Source organism: Eubalaena glacialis, chromosome 18 (assembly GCF_028564815.1).
Source record: "Eubalaena glacialis isolate mEubGla1 chromosome 18, mEubGla1.1.hap2.+ XY, whole genome shotgun sequence".
Taxonomy (NCBI): Eukaryota; Metazoa; Chordata; class Mammalia; order Artiodactyla; family Balaenidae; genus Eubalaena; species Eubalaena glacialis.
In genome coordinates this window covers 53,220,719-53,238,282 of record NC_083733.1, presented here as the reverse complement: position 1 = coordinate 53,238,282, position 17,564 = coordinate 53,220,719, and the positions used below count along the sequence as shown (strand labels likewise).

At 42.0% G+C, this 17,564-nt stretch overlaps 1 pseudogene; it reads right to left on the bottom strand.

Annotated features, from left to right (window-relative positions):
* Window positions 1-1,994: 1,994 nt before the first annotated feature.
* LOC133078983 (claudin domain-containing protein 1-like) lies at window positions 1,995-2,758 on the bottom strand (annotated as a pseudogene).
* Window positions 2,759-17,564: the final 14,806 nt, after the last annotated feature.

The following is a 17,564-nucleotide window of genomic DNA, read 5'->3' as shown; positions in this document are numbered from 1 at the left end:
CAAGTGAAGACAAGGTAGTGCAGAAATTGGAACCCCTGCGCACTGTTGGTAGGGAAGGCAAAATGGTGCATTTGCTATGGAAAACAGTATGGCAGTTCCTCAAAAATAAAAAATTGAAAATTGAATTACCATTTGATCCAACACCTCCAATTTCACCTCTGGTTATATATCCAAAAGAATTGAAAACACCCATGGTTTTTTTTTTTTTGACTCTCTTCTCATTTTTTATTTTTTAAAAAAGACAGATTTAGGATTTTGTAAGAAATTACTAAGTTAGATTTTTAAAAAAAATCTGCCAAGTACTACAGTAATGGAATAAATAAATGAGATTTTTAAAATTAATTAATTTTATTTTATTTATTTTTGGCTGCATTGGGTCTTTGTTGCTGCACGCAGGCTTTTCTCTAGTTGCTGTGAGTGGGGGTTACTCTTAGTTGTGGTGCGCGGGCTTATTGCTGTGGCTTCTCTTGTTGCGTAGCACGGGCTCTAGGCACACAGGCTTCAGTAGTTGTGACACTCAGGCTCAGTAGTTGTGGCTCGCGGGCTCTAGAGCACAGGCTTGGTAGTTGTGGCGCAGGGGCTTAGTTGCTTCGCGGCATGTGGGATCTTCCCGGACCAGGGCTCGAACCCGTATCTCCTGCATTGGCAGGAGGATTCTTAACCACTGCGCCACCAGGGAAACCCTAAATAAGATTTTTAAAAGTTCAATGTTTATAGACATATTTATAAAAAGATGACTGAATTAGAAGACATTAAATAATGTTGATACACACCAGGAAGTGGCTAGGCAAGGAAAGGCACATCATTTCACCACAAGAATTAAAGACCATAGTTGGAAGTTAATGACCAGCCAAAGCTTTAGGTCTTGTGGGTAGTTTTCCTAACTCCAGAGGGTCATTATGGTGGATACTTCTTTATGGTACTTAGCTGAAATAAACAGATGGCAGTTGGAGAATTTTACTCTGTGACCCCAATGTAGTGTTAAAAAGAAAGCACTCTTTTAATAAACCTGGTGTATGAGGAGGGAAGGAACAAAAATCCCAAATGGTTTGGTGATACTGAAAATCCTACTGACACATTAAGGAGAGTTAAAAAAAAATAAGTAAAATAAGGTTCATCCTCTTGTCTGGCCGAACTGGAATTCTTGCAGCTACAAAGTTAAAATTCCACATAAACACTTCCTTTCTTGTAAATAGACACAGTATAGATAAACAACTGTGATATGTCACCTCAGATGAAGCTATATGCCAATATTTAGGGGGAAAAGAGCTTAGATAATTTCCTTTTTAAAAAAAATTTATTTATTTAGGTTGTGCCGGGTCTTACTTGTGGTATGTGGAACCTTTAGTTGTGGCGTGTGGACTTCTTAGTTGCGGTATGCAGACTCTTAGTTGTGGCATGCATTCAGGATCTAGTTCCCCAACCAGGGATTGAACCCGGTCCCCCTGCATTGGGAGCACAGAGTCTTACCCACTGGACCACCAGGGAAACCCTGATAATTTCCTTATTTTATTATAAATAGCCTAAGTCCTTGAAAATAGCACTAATACCTCTGGCTGACTGGTTATCTGCAACAGCAAAGTGAATATAAGTTTTTACAATGATAAGAGGTTTCCCAAAGAAACTAGAGTTTCCAGTTAAACTGATACAGTTACTTTACTGAAAAGTCTAACAGACATCAGCAGAACTTGCTTTGGGTCAACTTCCTACTACCAATTTTCTTTCACAAATTTGTGCCAAGAGTCTACCCATTTTTTTTCTGTCTGGACTCTGAGCCTAGATTAGTTTGTCTGAAAGATAGAATCCCTCAGGTTCCATATAAATTTTAGTGGTATTAAGAAAAAACCATCTGCGTGAATAAATAAAATGGATTTTCAGGATAAAATGGTAAATTCACACAAAAAAGGTTAAAAACAATTGGGGGGGGAGATAAGGGAAAATATTAATATGAAAAAAATCATAAAAATGGCAATTGTAAAGCAGGCAGCTTCCACTCATGCCACATGATATGCCTTCATGAAGGTGTACTGTTTCCGGTCGGTATGAGCGGCCCAGATGAAGAGAGCAGAGCCATGAACTGTAAGGGAGCTGAGACGCAAGCCAGGCAGAAGGACCATCTGAATTCGCCAGACACATTCTCAGGCAGCTCTAATTTATGGTGGAGTAGTTCAATTCCAGCAACGTAACAACTCACTGAGCCCAGTGTACACAAACCTGCAAGGAGATGGAGCATGCCTGTGGCAATGGTGGGATACAGGCTTTGGCAGATACAAGCACAAAGTCCAATCAAAGCCCCAAAGCACAGCAAACCTACACAACAAAAGGTAAAAGGAACTGGCAACGCCAAAGATAGGTCCAAAGCAGATCAATCCCACTGTTGTGCTTTCCAGGATCAACAAATTTCTACAGGAACTGCTCATTTAGCGTGAAACTCATGCATTTTGTGACCATATCAAATGACTCTGTCCTTTCTGGTGGGCTATACCAGTATGTGTTTTGGGGTATAGTGATGCACCATCTCCACAATCCCACTGTGCCATTATATCAGAAAATTGCATCAGTATGTCTTTTCATCTGCCTCATCACTAGCAAAGTCGTTCCAGATGCTTTTGTTCAAATCGCTGGAATTTTCTTGAACTGAACTTTGATACTCATACCAGAAGTCTGTGCCAATTGAGACTGCCATGTAGATGGTAGAAATGAGCACACAAGCAATTACAAATGCTGTAGCAAAATGGTTATCCATACTGGCATTCTGACTGCTCGCCCATCCTCCTGCTCTGCCAGCTTCACCCTCAAGCTCAAACCACAACACCCTACTCTCCCCACACCCCCTCTGATGCAGTTCCCAGCAGAGCCCACCTCCTCCATCGAAAACACCTATGTTTTCAAAAGAATTTGCATACCCGTGTTCATAACAGCATTATTCACAATACCAAAAGATGATAGCAACCCAAGTGTCTATTAATGGATGAATGGCTAAAAAAAGTGATATATATATATATTATTCAGCCTTAAAAGGGTAGGGAATTCTGATAAATGCTACAGCATGGATAGACCTTAAGGACATTATGCTAAGTGAAATAAGCTAGTTATGAAAAGACAAACACTGTATGATTTACACTTATTTACACTTAAGGAATCTAGAGTAGTCAAATTCATAGAGACCGAAAGTAAAATGGTGGTTGCCAGGGGCTGGTGGCAAGGAGAGAATGGGAGTTGTGTTTAATAGGTATAGAGTTTCACTTTCACAAGATGAAAACTGTTCTGGAGATTGGTTGAACATCAATGTGAAATGTACTTAACACCACTGAACTGTACATTTAAAATTTGTAAGGTGGTAAATTTTGTGTTATGTGTATTTTACCACAATTTTTAAAATGCCATTTACAATAGTGTCAAAAATATTAAATAATTTGAGATAAATATGACAAAGTTATACAATATCTGTACATTGAAAACTACAAAACATTGCTGAGAGATTTAAAAGAAGACCTATGTAAATGGGGAGATATACCCTGCTCACTGATAAGAAGACATAAAATATTGCTAAGATGTCAGTTCTCTTCAAATTTATCTATAGAATCAATGCAATTCCAATGAAAATATCCACAGGCCTTTAAAAAAATTTTTTTAAAGAAATTTACAAGATTATTCACAAATTCAGATGTAAATAAAAAAGAACTAGAATAGCCAAAACGACTTTGAAAAAGAGGAACAGAGTGGGAGAACTCCACTCTTTGACTTCAATTCCTGTTATAAGGCACAGAAATCAAGGAAGTGTGGTATTAATCTCAAGACAGAGAAATACATTAATGGAAGGGTGCAACCTATTTTTAGTCCAGAAATAGATCTTAACATATATGAGCATTTGAATTTTTAAAAATGTGCAGAGGCAATTCAGTGGAGAAGGCCTGTGTTTTCAATAAATGTCCCAGGAATAAGTGGATATCTGTATGCAGAAGAATAAACTTAGATGCATACTTTGCATTCAATAAAAATGAACTCAACATGGATCCTCGACCTAAATGTAAACTACAACTATAAAAGAGAGGTTGTAAGAGAAACCATGGGTTAGGCAAGGATTTCTTAGATTCGACAATAAAAACATGATCTGTTAAAAAAAAAAAGAAAAGAAAAGAAAATGGCCATCATCAAAGTTAAAACTTCTGGTCTTCAAAAGACACTGTTAAAAGAATTAAAAGACAAGAGACAGGCTGGAAAATCTGGTAAAGGACTTGATTCCAGAATATATCATGAACTCTCAAAACTCAATAATAGAAAAGAAACAATCTAATAAAAATGGGCAAAAGATTTGAACAACCACTTCACCAAATAGATGTATTGATGGTAAATAAGTACTCGGAAAGATACTCAATATTTGTCAGTAGGAAAATGCGTATTAAAATCACAGCGAGATACCATTACACACCTAGTAGAATGGCTAAAATAAAAAAGACTAACCATATCATGGGAAAGATATGGGGCAGTTGGAACTCTCTTACATGGCTTATAGGAATGTAAAATAGTATAATCACTTTGGAAAAACACTTTGTCAGTTTCTTAAAAGCTAAACGTGCATCTACCATATGATCTAGCCATCCCACTGCGAGGTATTTATCTATAAGGAATGAAAGCATATACCCATACAAAGACTTGTATTTGAATGCTCATAGCAGCTTTATTTGTAATAGGCAAAAATTGGAAACCATCCAATTGTCCATGAACAGGTTAACGGATAAACAGACTGTGGCATATTCATATAATGGAGTAGTCAGCAATAAAAGGTGAACTGTTGATAATGGAACAGCATTGATGAATCTCAAAATAATTATGCTGACTGAAAGAAACCAGAGAAAAGGAGGGCACATACTCTATGATTCCAATTACATAAAATTCTAAAAAATGCAGACTAATCTATAGTGACAAAAAACAGATCAGTGGTTACCTGAGGAGAGGTGGGAGGGAGGAATGACAAAGTGGCAGGAGAAATAATTTGGAGGTGACAGATATGTTCATTGTCTTGATTGTGGTAATGGTTTCATGGGTGTATACATATGTCAAAACTCATCACATTGTATTTTAAATATCATGTTGTCAATTATACCTTGTAAAGCTCTGAAAGATTAAGTTAGTAAAAGAGTAACAGTAAACTCTGGAAGTAAAAAGATATTAAAGGTAAGACTAAACTTTTTTCTTTAGGGTTTAAAAAACCTAAATGGCATATGCACACTACTATATGTAAAATAGATCATCAGCAGGGATCTACTGTATAGCACAGGGAACCATACTCAATACTCTGTAATAACCTATGTGGGAAAAGAATCTGAAAAAGAATAGATATATGAACATGTATAACTAAATCACTTTGCTGTACCCCTGAAACTAACACAACATTGTGAATCAACTATACTCCAATACAAAATAAAAAATTTAAAAAATTAAAAAATAAATGCCTGGAAATTACACTTTGTGTTTACAGATCTGAATTTCCATGACCCCAGATTGTAAGTGATCCATCCTGTATTTAAAAAACAGAGACTGACTCAATATTCCAGATACAGTTTAAAATATTTTTTAAATTTTTATTACATTTTGGCTGTGCCACGTGGCATGTGGGATCTTAGTTCCCTGACCAGGGATTAAACCTGCGCGCCCTGTAGTGGAAGTGTGAAGTCTTAACCACTGGACCGCCAGGTAAGTCGCAATTCCAGATACATTGTAAGAACAGTGCAGCTGACTTTAAACCTGAGTAACTCTCAAGCGACACAGATAAGAGCAATTCCAGTTGTAATTAGACACATTGAGAAGCGCATGGACATTGTAAATGTGCCAGAGGGGAGAGAACAATTTTGTCCATCTCAGCTTTTTTGTTTGTTTAGTATAATAGAGAGAAATCTTCTCTAACATAACATCAAGTCATGGAACGCAGTTCTACACACAACACCTGAGGTCAGAAAAAATTGGGCCAGTGCAAGGTTTTGTACTCAACATGGTAATCACATGCACTTCTGTCTTGGCTTTTAATTGATGGATTGAAAGTTGGTCAGATTCATAGCAAAGCACATTCTTCAACTGCCATTTTAATTATTTTTCTTTTACTTTTCATTCCTGATGTTCAGTCTTCCTAACAAAAACTATCACAGGTATATTTGTTCCTCCAGACTAGAATTAAGGTGGCACACATAGTTGGTCCCCAATCCTGAAATTCTAATTTTATCCAGGTACTTGGCCACCTGGAGTAAAGACTGCATTTTCCAGGTTCCCTGGGAGCCAGCCAGAGGAGTCCATGTGATTAAACTCTGGACAATGTGATGGGAGCAGAATAGGTGTGTGTGTGTGTGTGTGTGTGTGTGTGTGTGTAGAACTTCCTGGAAGTGTCCTAAAAGGGAGCAAGCATTTCGCTTTTCCCCCTCTTCCTCTATCCCACTCACGGCCTGAGATGAAGATGAGTCTGCTGGTCATGGTCCTGGCCCACGACCACAAACACAATGGAAAACTATCAAGAACAAGGTGATGAAAGTGCAGAGGGTAGAACAGGCATTGAAGCAGAGGGTGGTGGGAGGGCTGACCTGGGCTCAGATCACATCTCCCTGGCGGTTGGCTCTCTGGGTCTGTGCGTTGGGGGGTGGGTTGGGGAGGAAGAAGCACACAGACAGTGACAGTGGTTGGTCAGGGCTGCCACCTATAGCTGTTTAGGTTTTGCACTCATTGCCCAGGACCTGACCTGGCAGGGGAGTGGGTGGGAGCTGCTTCATTTGCCCAGGGGAATGGGTACCTCTTCTGACTCACACAAGGCCTCCTCAGAAGCTAGTGTTGGCCCTGAGGCTGGGCCACAGTGGGTGGGGTGTGCTGGGCATTTGGAGAGAGGTCAGGCAAGCCAGGATGCCAGGGGGGAAAGATGACTGAGGTGGCAGAGGGGGCTGGGTAATCCTCAGCCAGAGGCTGCCCCTGTGTTTTCAACCTCGGTGGGGCCTGTGGCTCCTTGTCTGCCGCTGGCTTCTCTGCCACCATCTCGGCATCCTGCAGTTGGGCTCCATCTCAGGGTCTGGGGAGGTTCTATGGATCTATGGTAGCTTCACCTGTGGGCTAGGCAAGAGAGGCTAAGGCTCAGGAGGCTGCTTTCCCACTCAGCTGAGGCTGTAGTTTTAGTCCCTTTAGTTCCTCTCTCCATGAATTTCTTTGCCTCATACTATATCTAAATCTTCAATATCCTATCCTCTAGCCTCTCCACTCAAAAACTGCCCCTTAGTATCCTGCAGCCGCGGATACATTCCTTCTCTAAACAGACACATACAGATCCATGCAGAAACCATGTCTGCCTCCACTTTCTAAATCCGGAAGCGTGTCCCCAGGATTAAGAGAGGTGTTACGGGCAGAATCGTTTCCCCTTCAAAATCATATGTTGGAGCTCTAACCCCCAGTGCCTCTGACTGTGACTGTATTTGGATATATGTATGGCCTTTAAAGAGATCATTAAGTTAAAATGGAGTTATTAGGGTGGGCCCTAATGCAATATGACTGGTGTCCTTAAAAGAAGAGATTAGGGTACAAACAACACAGACAGAGGGACAACCATGTGAGGACACAGCTAGAAGGTGGCCATCTGCAAGCCACAGAGCCAGGCTTCAGAAAAAACCAAGCCTGCTGGCACCTTGATCTTGGACTTTTAGCTTCCAAAATTGTGAGAAAATGAATATCCATTGTTTGAACCTCTTGGTCTGTGGCATTTTGTCCTGGCAGCCCTAGCAAACTAATACAAGAGGCGTACCTATCCCTGGACAATTTCTGGACACCTTCTAGCTGCTACAAGACCTTCAGGGTAAACTCAGGCAGAAATATCCAGGCACCTAACAGGAAAACAAGACAACTCCAAAGACAGTGACAAAAACCTCTCCAGACGTCTTAGCCAGAGAAGCCTACAAGATGCATCTTCTTACATATTAAAGTTGGGGAATTCCTTAATGATTTCGTATATGAAGCTCTTCTTCAGCTCCTAGAAAATCCCAGCTGACTCACTAACAGCCTCCCAGAGAGCCATCGTACTCCCCATTGACCTTCAATGACACCTGGAGCTGTTTCCCTGTCACCCCACAACAACCTCCTGTAAGACTCTCCCTTTGCTGTAGTACGCCCACCAAGGCCACACAGCCTGCCTTGATCCCTTCTCACACTCTTCACACTAACATCCCTGACTTGCTAAACAAAATGTGATAGCCCCCTAACCCTCATGCACAGCGAGAAGCAACTTCACCAACCCCATGTGAGAGCCTTCACTGTTGTCCTGTGAGGACAAGTGGGCCGCTGTAACACATCCCCAGACCCTCCCTAACATTGTCAGTAACCTCTTCATTTCGCACACCAACCATTTATAACATCTCTTTGGCACCTACAATTCTTCGCTACCTGCAGTTACCTCTGGACTGATACCCTCTATGAATGCTCTCCACAGATCATCCAGAGCACCCCCAGTGACCAAGCCAAAAACCCCAGGCTGACTCCCATCTAGTTTGCACTTTCTTTTACAAAAGGCCACTTACCTCTAATGACAGCCCTCAGTGAGCCAGTTTAACAGCCCACTTGCCCTGATATAGCCAGTCTTTCCTGACATGGTCCCTCTGTCCTGATATGACCCCTTTGTACTATTATGATACCTTCACTGTCCTCCATAACCCCAAATGTTCTGATTACCCCCCAGTGTCCTTCCAAGCCTTCCTCACTGTCATGAAACAGACTCCTTAGCATGCTGCTAGATCCCCTGTCTGCTCTGAAATGTTTTTTCCTGTCCCCTTCCATCCACGGTTGTCCCAATACTCCCTTCTCAACAGAGCCCGTTGTCTGCACCACCTGCATCATGCCCTGTCTCTCCGAAGGGTCCCCCCATCACTGCACCTGTCTTTCTGTCCCCAAATAACAGCCTCACTGCCTAGCGATTGTGCACAAGGTTAAAATCACCTCAGAGGGAAGCTTCTGCCCACCCCACCTCTGGGCCAGGGCTCTGCCCAGCATCCTGATTGGCTCCACACCTCTTGAGGGTGTGGCTCTTTAGTGCCAGGCCTCACCTTGTTCTTGGACTTGCCCTAGAATATCCAGCAACCACGTCTATCTCTGCATTCCTGGGGCTCCAGTTTCTGAATTTCAGAGTGCAGGGCTGAGTCAAGGATGTTGGTGGATGTCTGAAGCAGAGTGAACTTAGGGGTGGCCTTCTGATTTGAGGGTGTCCAGGACTGGAGGTACCCAAGTTCCCAAGCCACTCCTGTTTTATGAAGGTGGCCAGGTCCAGAGGTCCCTGAGCTCTGGGTTCTTCAGTTATCAGGGTTCAGAGTTGCCTGAATTAATCCATTTTTGTGGGTGTCTGTTGGGTCGCAACCTCAGGAGTTTCCCATGTGAAATCTGAACCTGGCCCCCCATACAGGGAGGATAGACCGATAAAAGAAGCAGGCCACTCCAGATTGGTAGGTGTACGTTTTGATAAGCAAGGAAACTTACATACCAGGCTGGTCTTGGGCAGCTGTAGGATGAGCAGATCTCTGCGCCTGCCTGCCAGCATCTTAAAAGTTTAAATAGAGACCTTAACTGGGTTCAGTCTTGTATTCAGTCCAGATGGTCTCAACGACACCTTACTCTCTAAAGGCTACGTTCCTTGGAAAGGTTCCCACTGTGGCAGCGGTGGGCAGAGTGTACATTCCCAGGACAGGGGAGGGGTAAGGAGCTTCTGATTGCCCGAGTCTAGCTTGTGGGTAAACCGGTGGTCACATCCTCTTGATGACTTCCTCCAGCAGTGGCCTGGTCTGGAGGTGTCTGAGTTCTGTGGCCCTCTTGTTATGAGGTGTCTGGGTCCAGTGGTATTTACGTTCTGGGTTGTCCTCTGCTCCTGAAGGTGACCAGGTACAGAGGATGAGGGCAAACCTGCAAAAGAGACTGTGAAAGAGCTGCCAGCAGTTAGGAGGAGAATGGAGAACTTTTCCTCAGAAGCCACGTGAAGCATATATTTGCAGATGGAGGGAGAGATCAAGTGGACCAACTGAGGGACCCAGAAGATGAGTCCCGGAAGGTGAAGAGCTGGAAACATTTGTCAGAGGAAACTAAGGACTACTACACACCCAAACAACAACTCTGCACCATCAAGTGTACCTGCACATATGGAGTGAAGTGCAAAATACACATAGGATTGATTTACAGCAACATGAGTTCAGTGGTTTCTTCCAGAGATGGAGGGAGGGAAGAATGGAATAGAGAAGAAGGGGACAGGGGCTTAATTTGTACTGACAACATTTTATTTCTAAAAAGAAAAGATCTGATGCAAATATAGGAAAATGCTTGCATCTGTTAAATCTGGATGGTACGTGGGGGTCTGTTAGACTCTCTTTCTATACAGTTTTTAGATTTGAAACCTTTATCTAAATAAATTAAGAAATTAAAATTTTTTAAAAAGTGAAGAAGAACATTCTGGTTGTTCTGTGGAGGTTGGGTCAGAGGAGGAGGCTGAGACCAGGGCATGGACCAGGGCAGATGATGACAGGGCTGAAGCATAGCAGGGGGCTAGTGGGAGAGATAGTTTTTTCAGTAATATGTCCCCTGTGCCTGGCACAACAACAGATGCACAGTAAAAGTTTGCTAAATGAAAGAACAACTCACAGCCCTGTCTTGTGATTAGTCTGCCTTCCCCTCTGGACTGTGGATTTCCTGAGGGCAGGCGTGGGGTCTGTCTTGGTCACTGATGTGTTCCCAGCATCATCCAGCACAGAGACAGGGATGGAGGGGGTTGGGAGGTTCTACAGGACGGTGGCTGTATGAGCAAAATATTCCTGTGAGCAGATCTTTGTCAGATGGAAGGTGAAGAACGAGTGTTGGGTTTCCTCATCAGGAGAGGTGGAAATAGGGAACATCTTTGAGACTTTTCATAAGCACCTACAAGGATTCTTACCGGGAGGAGGAGAGAACCCTACCTGTTTTGGAGAGTGGGAGATATGTGACATTACTTACTGCCACATTGGCCTCCTTTATTTCCCTTGAATTGCCAAGCTCATTCCAGCTTAGGACCTTTCCACTTGCTATTCCCACTCTGTGGGAACTCTGTTCTCACAGTTCCTGGAACAGCTCTCACACTTTGGCTTCAGTGTCTCAGCTCAAGGAAGATCCTAGAAGGGTGTCCATTGGCTGCCTAGTCTGGGACTACATTTACCAGAGATTCCTGCATTCAGATGAGGCCATGAGACTAGTTCTGTCCCATGGACTGAAAGCAAAATGATAGTTGGTACTTTAGGGTTAAAGCTTTATTAAAAAAATTTTACCCTGCTTTATTGAGTTATAATTGACAAAACTGTAATATATTTAAAGTGTACAACATGGTGATTTAATATGCATATACACTGGGGAGTTATTACTACAAAAAGTTAATTAATACATCTATTACCTCTATAGTTACCTTTGGTGAGACTGCTTAAGATCTACTCTCAGCAAATTTTAATATATAATATGGTATTGTTAACCATAGTCACCTTGTTATATATTACACCCTCAGACCTTATTCATCTGACAACTGAAAATTTGTATGCTTTTACCAACCTGTCTCCATTTTCTCCACCACCCAGCTCCTGGAAAACACTATTCTACTTTCTGTTTCTATGAGTTTGACTTTTTAAGATTCCACATAAGTGATATCACACATTGTCTTTCTCTGTCTGACTTATTTCACTTAGCATAATACCCTCAAGTTGCATTCATATTGTCACAAATGGCAGTATTCATATTTTTCATTAATTTCTCAAATTGATAATTTTTATTTGTATATTGCCCACTAGCTCAGTTGTGGAGTAGGATCTGTTTTTGATATCTTCAATCTGTCATGGACTGATCCTTTTGGTCTATACCCTGTTCAACTGGACAAATCTCTTGATCATAAACTTGGATGTCATAACAATGTCAGATTGCTGTGTTTCTAAGCACTTACTAGCAATTTCTGTACTTATCTTGTTGCAGACCATTAACAGTTGGTGGACCAGTACTGTCAATGCTTTAGCTTATTACCCTGTTTTCTTTTCTCCATAGCATTTTCCATTCCCTGTAATTATCTTGTTTATTTAACGGTCTATTTGTTTATGGTTTTCTTCCCACTAGAATGTAAGCTCCATCAGAAAGTAGTCTTATTTACCTTGCTCTTGCAAGTTCCCTAGTAGTACAGTGTCTGGTACATCATAGGTGCTCAAAAAGTATTGCTGAATAATGATTAAATCACAAGCATGGGTGTTGGTGGGGAGAGGAGGCAACCATAGCTGTTATAGAAGTTCTTTACAATTTGACCCAAATTTTAACCAGTTCACTGATAGATGTTTGACTACCTGGTTTTCTGGTAGACCCCAAGTACCCCAGGTGTGGCCTTTTACAACCCATTTCCCTATGTTTCCCCCATTAGAGATGAAACCACTCTGGACTGTCACTGTCTGGTTTATAGGTTCTGAGGGGGTGTGGTTGAATCTGTAGTGATGACTGCTATGTCCCCTGAGTCATGAAGCACAGTCAAGTCCCTTGTTGGGCATAAACAGATTTATGGCATGAATGCATGCCTGTGGGCAGGAGGGGAGGCTGCCCTGGGGAAAGAGTGCCCCCCCTTGTCTCCCATGGCCCAATCTTGGCAGGGTCCAGAGTTGGTCTTGTGCTCTGGTCCAATGGGCTGCCTGAGCTACCACTTCCTTTCCCCGTCAACCACCTCAAGGTGCTGGGTCAGGCTGGCAACACTTTTTACTCCCAACCATGAGGAGATGGTGTCCCATTTGGCCAAATGGATACTTAGAGCCACGGTATGTCACACATATATATTTGGTGTTCTTTTCATGAGCTGGAGAGGAGGTTACCGAGAAATTACGAATGCTAGGATTGCAACGGAGATGAAGACAAAGAAGATGCAGAGTATGCCAATACATCCCATAACAATTGCTGAGACTGCAAATGTGAAGGCTTTCTGGGAGGTCTCGGCGGCCAACGCAGGCTCATTGTTACTGATGTGGTTCCTCGTCTGAGTTGGACCGGAGAGGTGGAGGAGGAGTAGTTGGACTTAAAAGGGTTATTGAAAGGGGTGAGCCATGGGTCTGTAGGGGCACAGGGTAGGATCTGAACACACAGGAGGGAGAACATGGATACTGTTCAGGGTCAGGGCCAGGATGGAGAGGGAGGGGAGGGAGAGGATTGGCATGATTCAGATTCCCACCTGTAAAGAGTAGTACATGGCTGCAGTGCCTAAGGGACAACACATCATGTAGGCCAAGATCGCCAGCAGGTGGTGGTCTTTGGGGGGCTCCTCAGACATAATTTCAGATGACTGGGGGCAGGGAGTGGGTTATAGCTTAATTTGGCTTCTGGACTGTAATGTCCCCTCTGACCTCCTCTCAACATATCTCTCCTTGGCTCGTATAAGATCTTCACTGACCCCCTTGAAAACTCTCACCAGCTCGCTCTAACTTCCACCATCTCTCCTCTTAGCATCTCCCTATCCTCTTTGATACCTCCCTGTCCCCAGAACTCCCAGCCTATGGCCCCCCCTTCATGCCCTATAACTCCTCTCTGTTCTCTGTAACATTTTCCCTGTCTCCTCTAAGCTCCTCCCTGTCTTCTATAACTGCCTTGCTGATCTCTACAGCACGTCTCTCTTGGCTCCTTCCATTGTCCCTACAAAATCCCTTACTGACTCTGATGACTCTCACTTGGCCTCCTTGTACCTCAACTGACCCACTGTCACAATTTGTTCCTATTAACACCCTCATGTTCCCCAAGCAACCTTCTCTTTGTTCCTATAAAGCACCCTACTAAGAAGACCCTCACTCAACACTTTAACTTTTCATGTGTAAAACCTTCATTGTCGCTGTAAACACTTTCACCCTATAAAACTTCTAATGTCTTTAATAGCTCTCTGTTTGACCCTATGAATCTGTCATGGTCCTGTTATGACTCTTATTGTTCACCCATAAACTCCTCCCTTCTCCCCTCCCCCATAACCTCTCATTTGGCTCCTCTAAGACCTTCTTTGAGCCACTCTCCTTGTCCACTCATAGCCTCCTCTCTGTCCCCTTATAAAGACCCACCCTGTTCCTCCTAACACCTTCTCTCTACCTCTGAAATGAGCTTGGTGATCCTTTGAATTCCTTCTCCCTCCACTAATTACAACCTCCCAGTTCTCCAAAATCCATTCTCCCTAAATATTTCTCCTTGCCCCTTGATTCCCCTACCCCCTCTAACTCTCTTTCTCCCTCCCGTCACCCCATAAATTCTCTCCCTGCTCCTTCAGATATCCCTCCCTCACCTCCATTAGGGCATCTGGATCTGGCACTACCAAGGTTACATACAGCCTGTCCCTCACTCCAACCTGCCAGGGTTTACCATGGAGATAAGACAGGCCCCGCCTCCTATTCTATCATTCTACTTCTATTGACTGATTGGAGGTTGTGTGCTAGGGTGGGGGAAGCCAATACTCACTTGGCTGCTGATTGGTCTGAAGGAGTTCAGGCTCCTCCTATTCTCTCTGATGATTGATCAATCCCAGCAAGGGAAAGACACCAGTTGGTGCAAGAGTGATGTGAGCCTAGGAGTCTTAGGTTGCTTCAGGCACCTTGAGAGGGGTCATTTAACAAGTTGGAGTCAGGTTCTTCAGCAGTGCAGGGTGATCTTTGCGAGAATTTATATGCTTATTTGCCACCTGTATATCCCCTTTGATGAAGTGTCAGTTTGTCTTTCTTCCATAAAGAAAAAATTGGTTTGTTTTTATTACAGTTAAGTTTGAGGGTCATCTATATATTTTGGATACAAGTCCTTTGTCAGATATGTGATTTGCAAATATTTTCTCTGGGTCTGTAGCTTATCTTTTCATTTTCTAACAATGTTCATTGCAGAGCAGAAGAATTTAATTTTGATGGAGTTTAAATTACGTTTTTCTTTTCTGGAGGTGTTCTGGCATCATGTCTAAGAACTCTGCTTAACCCAGGGTCAGAAGGATTTTCTCCTATGTTTTCTTCTAAAAGTTTGATAGATTTACATTTAGATCTATGATACATATTGAGTTTATACTTGTATAAGATGTGAGGTTTTAGCTGAGATTATGTTTTGCATATGGTGGTCCAATTAAACACCATAAAAAAAACCTATTCTTTCTTTGATAAATTGCCTTTGGACTCCTTTCTAAACAAATAAATTGGACAAATATGGCCAATAAATATATTGTGGGTCTCTTTCTACACTCCTTTTTCTGTTCTGTTGACCTGTGTTCACCCATTTGCCAATACAACACTGCTTTATTAATGTAGATTTATAGCGATTCTTAAAATTGGGTAATGTGGGGCTTCCCTGGTGGCGCAGTGGTTGAGAATCTGCCTGCCAATGCAGGGGACACGGGTTCGAGCCCTGGTCTGGGACGATCCCACATGCCGCGGAGCAACTGGGCCCCGTGAGCCACAATTGCTGAGCCTGCGCGTCTGGAGCCTGTGCTCCGCAACAAGAGAGGCCGCGATAGTGAGAGGCCCGCGCACCGCGATGAAGAGTGGCCCCTGCTTGCCACAACTAGAGAAAGCCCTCCCACAGAAACGAAGACCCAACACAGCCATAAATAAATAAAGTAAAAATTAAAAAAAAAAAAATTGGGTAATGTGAATACTCTAACTTTATTCTTCTTTTTCAGAATTGTTTTGACAATGCTTGGCTACATCTACAAATCTTGCTAGTTTTTTTTTTTTAGCAGGAATTGCATCAGAGTTTCCTAACAATTTGGGAGAGATGTTGAGCCTTCCAATTCACGACTGTGGAAAGGCTCTCCATTTATTTAGGACTTCTTCTTTGATTTCTTTTTTTTTCTTTTTTTGGCCGTGTCACACGGCTTGTGGGATCTTAGTTCTCTGACCAGGGGTCGAACCAGCATCCTCAGCAATGAAAGCGCAGAGTCCTAACCACTGGACTGCCAGGGAATTCCCAAGACCTCTTTGGTTTCTTTCAGCAGCACTTGTAGTAACACACACAGCTTGTATAAATAACATTTTAGATTTACACCCAACTAATTGCTTATTTGGGGGCTATTGAAAATGTATTGCAAACCGAACCTTGCTAAACTCATTTTACCAATTCTAGGGTTTTTTTTGGTTTGTTTTTGTTTTTTTTATGTTTTTTGTTTGTGTGTGTCTGTGTGTGTATTCCTTGGGACTTTCTGCTTAGAAATTATGTCATCTGCAAATAAAGGTAGTTGTTATTTCTTCCTTTATTATTTGTATGCCCTTTCTTTTTTCTTTTTCTGACGTATTGTGCTGATTAGGACTTCTAGTCTGATGTGGAATAGTGGTGGTGAGAGTAGACATCCTTGCCTGGTTGCATATATTAGGGGAGAAATACTTCCCTCTTTCACCACCACATATGATGTTAGCTATAGGTTTTCTGTAGATGTCCTTTATCAGGATGAGGAAGTTCCCTGTTAGTTCTGGTTTGCTGTTTTTATTGTAAATGGATATTAACTTATCTCAGATGCCTTTTCTGTATCAATTGATCACGTGGTTTTCCTTTTTTAGACAGTTAATATAGTGGATTACATTGATTTTCTAATATTGAACCACGTTTGCATTGTTGGGAGAAACCCCAATTGGTGATATGGTATATTCTATTTATATACTTCTGTTTTTGGTTTTCTATTATTTCTTTGAGAAATTTTCTATCTATATTCATAAGAGATATTGGTCTGAAGTGTTTTATACACAGTCTATATCTGGTTTTAGTATCAAGACAATGCTGGCCTCAAAAAATGAGTTGGGAAATACTCTCTCCTCTTCTATTTTCTGGAAAAGATTGTGTGGAAATGATGTTATTTGTTTGGTAATAATTTACCAGTGAAACCATCTGGGTCTGGAGATTTTTATTTCAGAAGTTTTTTATTTACAAAATCAATTTCTTTAATAGATACAAAGTTACTCAAATAATCTCTTTGTCCTTGATCTGTTCTGAGTTTTTGTTTTTGAAGAATGGGTCAATTTACTCCAAAGGTGTAGAATTTATGTGTGAAGAGCTGTTTCTATCAGCAGTAGTCCCTTATTTTCCCTTTAATGTCTCAGGGGTCTGTAGTGATATTTTCTCCTTCATTTCTTTTTTTTTAATAAAAAAAATTTTTTTTAATATAACAAAGTGAATCAGCTGTACATATACATATATTCCCATATTTCCTCCCTCTTGCGTCTCCCTCCCAACCTCCCTATCCCACCACTCTAGGTGGTCACAAAGCACCGAGCTGATCTCCCTGTGCTATGCAGCTGCTTCCCACTAGCTATCTATTTTACATTTGGTAGTATTTATAAGTCCATGCCACTCTCTCACTTCGTCCCAGCTTACCCTTCCCCCTCCCTGTGTCCTCAAGTCCATTCTCCACGTCTGCATCTTTATTCCTGTCCCATATATATGTGTTAGCATATGGTATTTGTTTTTCTCTTTCTGACTTACTTCACTCTGTATGACAGACTCTAGGTCCATCCACCTCACTACAAATAACACAATTTCATTTCTTTTTTTGGCTGAGTAATATTCCATTGTATATATGTGCCACATCT